Source organism: Procambarus clarkii, chromosome 4 (assembly GCF_040958095.1).
Source record: "Procambarus clarkii isolate CNS0578487 chromosome 4, FALCON_Pclarkii_2.0, whole genome shotgun sequence".
Lineage (NCBI taxonomy): Eukaryota > Metazoa > Arthropoda > Malacostraca > Decapoda > Cambaridae > Procambarus > Procambarus clarkii.
In genome coordinates, this window is record NC_091153.1 from 8,770,749 (window position 1) to 8,782,241 (window position 11,493).

At 36.9% G+C, this 11,493-nt stretch overlaps 1 long non-coding RNA gene across 1 annotated transcript; it reads right to left on the reverse strand.

The window, feature by feature from the left end:
• Positions 1-2,760: 2,760 nt before the first annotated feature.
• LOC123748765 (uncharacterized) lies at positions 2,761-10,861 on the reverse strand. Its single transcript, XR_006771811.2, has 2 exons — positions 10,782-10,861; positions 2,761-2,980 (listed from the first exon to the last, which is right to left on the reverse strand). It is a non-coding gene; the product is annotated as an uncharacterized lncRNA (long non-coding RNA).
• Positions 10,862-11,493: the final 632 nt, after the last annotated feature.

The window sequence follows — 11,493 nt, forward strand, 5'->3', positions numbered from 1 at the left end:
AAGGAGAAGAAGAAGGAAGAGGCAAGTGGATAACATTATCTTCCCTCGCAGGTATTCTCCCCATCACTCAAAACTTCTGTCACTGTAATTGTCACTTTTTCTTTTCCTTTTTTTTATTGTTATTCACTGCTCCTCTTCCACCTTATACTGTGGTGTGTGTGTGTGTATTTACTATTTGTATTTACTATTTGCGTCTGCAGAATCGAGCTATTTAGCTCTTGGACCCCGCCTTTCTAACCAATCTATTTTTCCTCTTTCATATCTGCTACATATATTTCTCTTTAATACACGCTTGCACACACGCACACACACACACACACACACACACACACACACACACACACACACACACACACACACACACACACACACACACACACACACACACACACACACTCCCGAGGAAGCAGCCCAAAGCAGCTGTCTAACTCTCAGGTACCTATTTACTGCTAGGTGAACAGATGCTCCAGGGTAAAAGAAAGTCTGCCCATTTGTTTATGCTACTCACTGGGATCAAACCCCGGCAGGGGTATGTGTGTATGTGTGTGTGTGTGTGTGTGTGTAGTTGTGTGAGAATGTCTTCTCTTGGCTACATAATTTAAGCAGCATTCTCTCAGTTATGAGTTCTTCAATACTTACTCCATGATGGTAAATTACAGCGGTACGTCCAACCCTATTTCTGTCAAACCCAGGGTGCGCTGGTGGGAAATACTGAATAGTAAACCGATATGTCATTCCGTCCTTACATACCACTGAAGCGCTGTATACTCGTATTGCTTTCTCTTTATAATTAGTGAACATAAGAACCTAAGAACAAAGGCAATTGCAGAAGGCCTATTAGCCCATACGAGGCAGCTCCTATTTATAACCACCCAATCCCACTCATATACATGTCCAACCTTGTTACTGAACCAGTATTTACCCAAGTCTTTCCTAAATCTAAACATAAGAACATAAGAACATAAAACATAGTGCTTTCTCCTAATAATTAATGCTCTCTCCTGATAATTACATCACCATCCTTAAATATTTAACTAATTCTCCCGGCGCCTGTTGGAAATTCCATCTCCTTTAGTATATAAGGGAGAGGAAGAGAGGTAGATTAGGAGATGATCGAGAGAAAGAGAAACAGACTTTGTTAATAGGAAGAATGAGAAAGTGATGTGCACTAGGTAAGGAAGGAAGCGAGAGGGGGAAGCAGACTGAAACTCCTGCCATAGACTATTTTCGTGTACTAGAAGAGGTTGAAGGGGGCAAGACGAGATTACATAGAATAAGACGAAGAAGAGGGTTGATAGCAATTAGGGTGTCATTGAAGAAGTGGTTTCGAGGAATACAAATCATTATGGACAATGAAAGTGATGAAAGGGCTTAAGGGTGAGGAGCAGAGCTGACAATTACATTGCACTTACTCTCTACTGTCACACATGGACTTTCCTACAGTGTAAAAATTATACTAGAGATGAGAAAATCATTTGAACCATCACGGAGGACTCAGACCCTAGCCTCTAGTACTCCCACACAGCGCACTTTACCTCTGGACCACGAAATTCTCGTTCATATATCACGTCAGAGTGATTTCCTTGTGTGTTTGATGCTGGAACGTGATGGAGAACGCCATTAACTATACCAAGTCCGTGGTTCAATTCTCCAGCATTACTGCAATTATTTCATTGATAAATCACGTTAGTGATTTCCTTACATTTAACAATAATAATAATAATAATAATAATAATAATAATAATAATAATAATAATAATAATAATAATAATAATAATAATAATAATTGGAATTAATATAACGTACATTTGAAGTATGATCCAGCGAAGTATAGGAAGCCAGGCGACACTTTATATAAAGGCAGTACTAATCATGTCTTGGTTATAGTTTAGGGGGAGTTTATATATAGGTGAGGGAGGTGTTGAGACTGGCAGGGATGGTGAAGGGGGAAGAGGGAGGTGGTGAGGCAGAAGAGGACTTTAAGGCAAGGAAACATGGAAGATGACGGGGTGTAAATATGGTAAGAGTAAGAGAAGAAGAAGAAGAGGAGGAGAAGGAGAAAGAAGAGGAGAATCATGTTTGTGTTTTGCTTCACATTTCACCTCTTATTAATGAAAAATATTCAATAAACATCTAATATACTGAGCTCCAGTTCCTGATATATACACGAACAATTAACAAGGCAATATATAGTGGATAATATGTATCACTTATACTGCTAGTGTTTTTATTTCTATCTTTGGGGTTAAATCTCTCCGGTTTTGTTTATCTTTGGGTTTCTGAAGATTTCTTTGTTACTCTTTTTTTTGGCCCCGTCTGTCTCTCTCACTCAGGCTTTGTTTATGTCTGTCTGTGTTGCTCGTTTTCTTTTTATTAGATCTTTCTGCGTTACTCTGTCTCTGTTTTTGTGTTACTCCACGTTTCTTTATGTCGCTGTGTTTGTCTAAGTTATTCTTTGTTACTTTTTGTTACACTATTTTACTTATGTTATGCTGTCTAGGTTTCTTTGTGTTTTTTCTCTATATGTAATTTAATTTTCCCTTTGATTGTCTGTCTGCGACTGTGTAGTTGCGGCGTTTTAGCTCTATCACCCTTAACTTCTCTCCAATTGCTTCCTTACCTGTTTATCTGTCTTTTTCCTATGTTTATGTGTGTGTTCATATATTCATATACTTTCTCTCTATATGTCAACTATATATTTATACTTCTTGCTCTCTTGCCTGTTACATGGAATAATGATAAATTTAAACAAAAGTAGAATTCAGTAAAAATATCAAATTTGAATCTTTATTTAATACCTGATCTCCCACATTCCTGGTAGAGTTGGAGGCCTTATGTGCGTCTCTTAATGTCTCACTCCTGCTCGATTAGTAAGAAATCTTTCTCAGTATGTTTTTTGTCTCCCTCATTCCTGCCTGAAAAAGGAAGTCCACTCTTACGTCCTGCTTGCTTCCTCCCACATGCCACACATCTCCTGCACCTGTAAAGAGGTATCTGCTTATGTTTACCCACAAGCTTCCATCTCCATCTTGAGATGAAGACGAATAAGAAAAAGAAGAAGAAGAACCTTTTTACTTGTGTTTTCACTGTAAACTCCCAGCTCCAGTTTGAGTAAAAAATATGCTCTTACGTGCGTCTCTCAACCAATTATCATCTCCCCCATCTCCCAGGAAGAGCAGCTTGGGTCGGCTACATGTGTCAGTCTTGACATTGAGTTGCATATCATCTTTCCAGACGAGCGAATGAGAGGAATTATAAATATATTCACACATGAAATGTTACCATTTCAGATTCAGATTTCCGTCCTGTTACAATAAGACCAACGTTTATCAAAAATTGTCGAAAAAACAGTGCCGTAGAAATGTAAACAATAGCTCATCTGAAAGTCTCAAAATTAAAACACTAACGAAGAAGAAATAGGAAATACTGATGGTGGAATCAGAGTTATTACCAGAGAGAACACAATTACTCCCATAAATAATGTAACACACAATAACACCCGGAGAGGCAGATCTATATATAGCTCAGAGTCATATCAGTAAAATATTACAAGAACACAACCACGTTTTTTTTGCACAACTTGTTATAAGAGACTGACGCTAATATTTGACTTACTTTTTAATGGACGATTCTCAGTTGCTTACTGCAGTGAGTAACTCATTGATTTTTTTCCGCCTGGTAGTTTTTCAGAGACAGGGTATGGGGGATATTAATGATACAACAGTACAGAGTGCATTGAAGCATGTATATTGTGAAGCATGTATATTGTGAAGCATGTATATTGTGAAGCATGTATATTGTGAAGCATGAATATTGTGAAGCATGTATATTGTGAAGCATGTATATTGTGAAGCATGTATATTGTGAAGCATGTATATTGTGAAGCATGTATATTGTGAAGCATGTATATTGTGAAGCATGAATATTGTGAAGCATGTATATTGTGAAGCATGTATATTGTGAAGCATGTATTTAGGAAGCATGTATATTGTGAAGCATGTATATTGTGAAGCATGAATATTGTGAAGCATGTATATTGTGAAGCATGTATATTGTGAAGCATGTATTTAGGAAGCATGTATATTGTGAAGCATGTATATTGAGTCCCCCAGTTAATAACAAAAAAAGGAAAAGAAAGCATGAATATGTGGCCAAATATTGTTTTGTTTTGTTAAATATGACAAGCGTTTTAATAACAAATCCGAAGTACCAATAGTAACAATGAACACTAACAAAACTTCCATTTCATCTAACTTTTATTAAATCCTAAATTACTATTCCCAGAGGAGAAAACACATCAGGTTACTAATGTGCACTTTAGTAATGGCATCTGAAGCACGCCTTGATACGTTAAACAAGGTGGAAAATATTTTAGAGTTTACAAGGTCATTAGCAGCAAATACCATTCCGCACCCCCCCCCCCCCCCTCTCTCTCTCTCTCTCTCTCTCCTCCCCTCTCTCTCTCTCTCTCCTCTCTCCTCTCTCTCCTCTTTCCTCTCTCCTCTTCTCATGTTTGCTCACGTGGGAAGAACAAGCAGTGAGGTGTTGACAACGATCTCTAATTCTCTGCCCTAACAGGTTATTTAGGAAATTATTCACTTCTCTACATATATCAAAATTACTGCAACGTTACAAGCTTTGATTTGACAACAAAATTTAACAGCTGCTAAATCCTTCACAACTAGAGAGTATCATAAACTATCAAAATATCACTACTTTAAGCCCGCCTGGTTCGTAATATATTCCATAAATTTTCCAGCTCGGCTCTTTTATTCTGATTACCAAAACCTGTCAATGAGCATTTCACAAGCCTCGAAACTTTCCAGTCAGCCGATTGAATCATCTGGTTCAGTGATGACACATCTGAAACAATAATCAGATGATCTGCAAAAAAATTATCTGTTTTCAGACGACCTGCATAAAAATTATCTGCTTGAAAATTATAAGCTTAAAGATGATCTGCTTCTTTATTATTAATTAGAAAGTCTGACTCAACAATAACAGAGGAAGTCTTCTTTAACATTAAAAGAGAAAGTTTGACCCCTATATGACGAGAGAAACCATGATCACACATCAGTCTTCCTGCAACATATGGAGAGCACTGTATGTGCAGTTTATAGTGAAGTCAATCTCTGCAACAGCAAGGCCTATCACAAGCACAAGATATTGAACATCTGAGAACATTACAACCTGATAATATAAGACGAGGATGACCGAGTCCTTAGCAAAACATTACCAGAGTCAAGATCATAAGTCAGCCAGGAAATGTTTTTTGTTTATATTTTATTTTTAGGACACATGGAGGAGGTTTCTCAACAGCATTAAGTTTCAAAGTAAATAACGTCTGGTCAGGGAACTGATACACGTGTAGCTTCGCTAGCAATTGTCCTGAGAACTCAGGTATTTTTAGTATATATAAACGATATATATATATATATAAACGATATATATATATATATATATATATATATATATATATATATATATATATATATATATATATATATATATATATATATATATATATTATTAAATATGACCGAAAAAGTAAGATTAATAATTCTAACACGAATTTTCTCAATCTTTCGTACATTACGCTTCACTGTTGGAGGTAAATCAAAAATCACTTCTCCAAAATTCATTTTTATTTCTAGTCTGACGCGACACGGGCGCGTTTCGTAAAACTTATTACATTTTCAAAGACTTCACAAATACACAACTGATTAGAACTTGCGTTTCCCTCATTTTATATCTACATTTGAGTGAGGTGGGAAGGATGATGTGGCATTAACACAAGACAGAACACTAGAGGATATTAATAGGGTATTAAAAGTATCAACACAAGACAGAACAGAAACAATGGGTATTGAATAGAAGTGTTTGTAGAAAGCCTATTGGTCCATATTTCTTGATGCTTCTATATTGGAGCGGAGTCTTGAGGTGGGTAGAATATAGTTGTGCAATAATTGGCTGTTGATTGCTGGTGTTGACTTCTTGATGTGTAGTGCCTCGCAAACGTCAAGCCGCCTGCTATCGCTGTATCTATCGATGATTTCTGTGTTGTTTACTAGGATTTCTCTGGCGATGGTTTGGTTATGGGAAGAGATTATATGTTCCTTAATGGAGCCCTGTTGTTTATGCATCGTTAAACGCCTAGAAAGAGATGTTGTTGTCTTGCCTATATACTGGGTTTTTTGGAGCTTACAGTCCCCAAGTGGGCATTTGAAGGCATAGACGACGTTAGTCTCTTTTAAAGCGTTCTGTTTCGTGTCTGGAGAGTTTCTCATGAGTAGGCTGGCCGTTTTTCTGGTTTTATAGTAAATCGTCAGTTGTATCCTCTGATTTTTGTCTGTAGGGATAACGTTTCTATTAACAATATCTTTCAGGACCCTTTCCTCTGTTTTATGAGCTGTGGAAAAGAAGTTCCTGTAAAATAGTCTAATAGGGGGTATAGGTGTTGTGTTAGTTGTCTCTTCGGAGGTTGCATGGCTTTTCACTTTCCTTCTTATGATGTCTTCGATGAAACCATTGGAGAAGCCGTTATTGACTAGGACCTGCCTTACCCTACAGAGTTCTTCGTCGACTTGCTTCCATTCTGAGCTGTGGCTGAGAGCACGGTCGACGTATGCGTTAACAACACTCCTCTTGTACCTGTCAGGGCAGTCGCTGTTGGCATTTAGGCACATTCCTATGTTTGTTTCATAGGCATAGGAATGTGCCTAAATGCCAACAGCGACTGCCCTGACAGGTACAAGAGGAGTGTTGTTAACGCATACGTTGACCGTGCTCTCAGCCACAGCTCAGAATGGAAGCAAGTCGACGAAGAACTCTGTAGGGTAAGGCAGGTCCTAGTCAATAACGGCTTCTCCAATGGTTTCATCGAAGACATCATAAGAAGGAAAGTGAAAAGCCATGCAACCTCCGAAGAGACAACTAACACAACACCTATACCCCCTATTAGACTATTTTACAGGAACTTCTTTTCCACAGCTCATAAAACAGAGGAAAGGGTCCTGAAAGATATTGTTAATAGAAACGTTATCCCTACAGACAAAAATCAGAGGATACAACTGACGATTTACTATAAAACCAGAAAAACGGCCAGCCTACTCATGAGAAACTCTCCAGACACGAAACAGAACGCTTTAAAAGAGACTAACGTCGTCTATGCCTTCAAATGCCCACTTGGGGACTGTAAGCTCCAAAAAACCCAGTATATAGGCAAGACAACAACATCTCTTTCTAGGCGTTTAACGATGCATAAACAACAGGGCTCCATTAAGGAACATATAATCTCTTCCCATAACCAAACCATCGCCAGAGAAATCCTAGTAAACAACACAGAAATCATCGATAGATACAGCGATAGCAGGCGGCTTGACGTTTGCGAGGCACTACACATCAAGAAGTCAACACCAGCAATAAACAGCCAATTATTGCACAACTATATTCTACCCACCTCAAGACTCCGCTCCAATATAGAAGCATCAAGAAATATGGACCAATAGGCTTTCTACAAACACTTCTATTCAATACCCATTGTTTCTGTTCTGTCTTGTGTTGATACTTTTAATACCCTATTAATATCCTCTAGTGTTCTGTCTTGTGTTAATGCCACATCATCCTTCCCACCTCACCCAAATGTAATGCCACATCACCCTTCCCACCTCACTCAAATGTAGATATAAAATGAGGGAAACGCAAGTTCTAATCAGTTGTGTATTTGTGAAGTCTTTGAAAATGTAATAAGTTTTACGAAACGCGCCCGTGTCGCGTCAGACTAGAAATAAAAATGAATTTTGGAGAAGTGATTTTTGATTTACCTCCAACAGTGAAGCTTAATGTACGAAAGATTGAGAAAATTCGTGTTAGAATTATTAATCTTACTTTTTCGGTCATATTTAATAATATATGTCTACAGGAAAGACTGCTACCAAAATATACTAATATATATATATATATATATATATATATATATATATATATATATATATATATATATATATATATATATATATATATATATATATATATATATATATATAAAAGCCATTTATTAACAACAACATTAGCAAATTTGATGTAGTAACTTCAGTATGATTTAAATTATATATTCAGAGAAGGACGTTTAGATAGACATTTGAAGGTGACGAATGATTTTCAGTTTCTGATTAATGCTGTTAAATGTAGAGGTTAAATTCCATAAATTTTGGGTAATGCCACAAGACGTTAGCCTAACGTTAAATATACCAAACCTGATTAAAAAATGATCAAGGAGTCATGATTAGTTAAAATTCTTATTAAGAAATCATTGTTTAAACGGTCTAAATAATGAACATGGAATACTACGATAAATAATTGTGCGTTTATAATTAAACCTCTAATCAGTTATAATTTTTTACCAATATCCCAAATTTTCATAAAGGTATGTAGAGAAAGATGACAAAGTTGTTCCTGGATATTTGGAACTTTTTTATGAAGACTCACTAAGAGAGCTTAATTTACATTATCTGGAAAGAGGAGGAGTAAAGAAGAGGAGGAATAAAGAAGAGGATAAGGGATGATTACATAATACAAATGGACATAACAGGTGTGCACATTGATATCACATTAACGTTATATAACGTGGAGAAAATGTTGAGACTAAATTGTTTCGCGATCTTGTTTGACGTTAATTAATATTTGCACGCTCTGAGTATTTTTAGCGACATCAGGTAAAATTTTAACTGTAAATTAAACTAGAAACTTAGTGTGACGTGAACAATTTTCTTTTTACTGTGACGACAATTAGTATTTCCAGTGCACCGTAACGAGTACTTTCGCTGGAAAAGAGTTAGTGTTTTCTATGTAATGTGAGATACTGTCTAGGGTGGAAGCTCATATGGTGTTATTTACTTGCATTTTAATGTCCCCATTCTCATAACTTTTTCCTGGCTCTATATATTGCTGGCTGGTTTACAGGAATTTAGTTTTTCATTCGTTTTTCTCTCTATTTACTGCTTTTACTGAGCATATATTTTGACTTCAGTCTATCTTCTCAGAAATTCTTCAATATTCTCCTCCTTTGCATAATTATATATTCAGCAAAACTCGGCTGGATTTTCTTTTGCTATACTTAATAACTTGAGCCATAGTATTTGTGTGAGTTTATATGTATGATTTTATTCACAAAATATTATTCATCCATTTGTGCATGAACGACAGACTTGACGGCGTCTAATGCTCGCCTTTCCAACAGTCAGTTATCCTGTGTAATGACTCAAAACCTATTTTATTTGTAACATTTATTATACATCACACACACACACACACACACACACACACACACACACACACACACACACACACACACACACACACACACACACACACACACACACACACCAATATCCCAATAACACACGTCAATGCTCGATCCTGCAGACACAACTAGGTGAGTACACACTCACACTCACACACACACACACACACACAAACACACACGCAGACACAACTAGGTGAGTACACACTCACACTCACACACACACACACACACACAAACACACACACACACACACACACTCACACACTCATCCAGAGGATACAGTTCACAGTATATATCTAATTCCCTGGAACATGCTTCGTTCTAGGTCAACAGAGGCCTCAGGCGAGAGGAAACGCTGCTCAATCGTTTTCGTCTTGCCAGAAAATTTAACTCGGGTCCCCTCGCGTGTGACGCGATAACGTAGACCACAGGACTACTGCTACTGTACCCCTTGGGGTTTGTGTATTGAGAATATGTTTGATTTTATGTACGTATATGTGGATTCATACATTTTCTGTATCAAAAAATGGTTTGTTTAATAGCCCATTCAGCCATAGCTTCGCTACGTTGTTGGCAAAGTATGAAGCTGTCAACCTGTAATAGAAAAAATCTTGAAAATCCAACTCTTGATTATCTTGCTGCTTCAGTCTAGTCGTCTTCAACAGCTGGCTGAAATATATTCCAGACAGACTGAAATCTGCATAGCTTGGTCTGCGTAGCTACTGTGGACTCGCCCACGACCAAATCTTCAGGGCTCCAGATGGTTAGTACCGAGCTTCCCTCACTACGGCTCCAGGTGAGCGGAATAACGTTGTCTTGAAGAGACAGCAAGATGTCTGGTCAGGGTGTTGCAAAGTGTCTGTGGTTAAGTCTTAGGGGTTTTTGCATGTAAATGCTCCTCTCACACGTACCCTGTATCTACACCCGGGCCGTGTGTGGCTTTTGTAGAGTCTTGTGTTGTACAATGAAGGGTTTCCCATGTTGGTTTTAACTTAAAATTTCCTTTATAAATATTTGGTATGTTCATTGTTTAGAAATTTTGTTTAATTTTGTTTTACCTTTTTAAAATGAAGCCCCCATGTAGGTTGGTGTGGATTATTTAATATCTTTACTGATAGATTATCTCTGAAAGATTCTATAACGAACATAGAGTAACACTGCAGCTCTCACACTGTTCACTGTCCAAAACCTAATATCAACTTACCGCAGTTGTTCAAGATAGTGATATTTACTTTACCCCAGCAGATATTCATATATTTGGGGTGAATAGGTTAATATTCACATAAACTCATATTCATCCCACATTTATGGGGTGAATATGAGTTTACCCACATAGATTTGGAGTGAACTCATCCAGCTGGTGTGCTGGATGAGTTCTTCTCCCACCTCCTTCAGGAACATAAGTTAACAGGATCGACCAGGGTCTGAGAGCCAATTGGCACAATACTGCAACAATGTCCTTAGTTCCTGTACTCACTAGACTCTTGGATTTCTCTGATGGATGCCGCCCCCAACGCCCTCGGCTCTACTCTGCCGTCGATAGGTCTGGAACTCATTGTTCTGTCAGATTAAAGAAAACACTATAAAAATAAAATAAAATACATGTTTCAATAAAATCTTTTAAATTAAACTAATTATTATTATTCTTTATCAAGCATGTTTGTATTTTTTTAATTAACAACAAAGATTTTACTTACTATTTAAACAAATTTATGTGATTAAAATTGTTCTCCTGCTCTCCTGAAATCTTCGGATACATAAATAATAAATGTCAATGAATTACGGATAATAATTATTGCAAAATAATATTCCAATCGTTAAGGATTTTTACTATATTTGTTGAGGTAAAATCTTCGACCAGAACATAAGAATATTATCAGAGGACGCTCATGCTTGATGGATCTAATTTAATTTTTTTTTACCATATATGTATATCTAATATATACATATATGCATATGTTAAGGGATACATATCCTAAGCTTGAATTATTTCAGCGTTAACACATCTTTCGTTACATTAACTTTCAATTTGTTCCCTAAATCAACAATCCAGTTTCCAAAACAGTATTAACTAGGTCGCCCATGATGCGAAACACAGTAAATTTTATGAGTTATATTCAAGTTCGTTCGTTTATTGTGATCTACAAGTAACAGGAAGTTATCATGTTTTTATAGTATACGAGACAAGA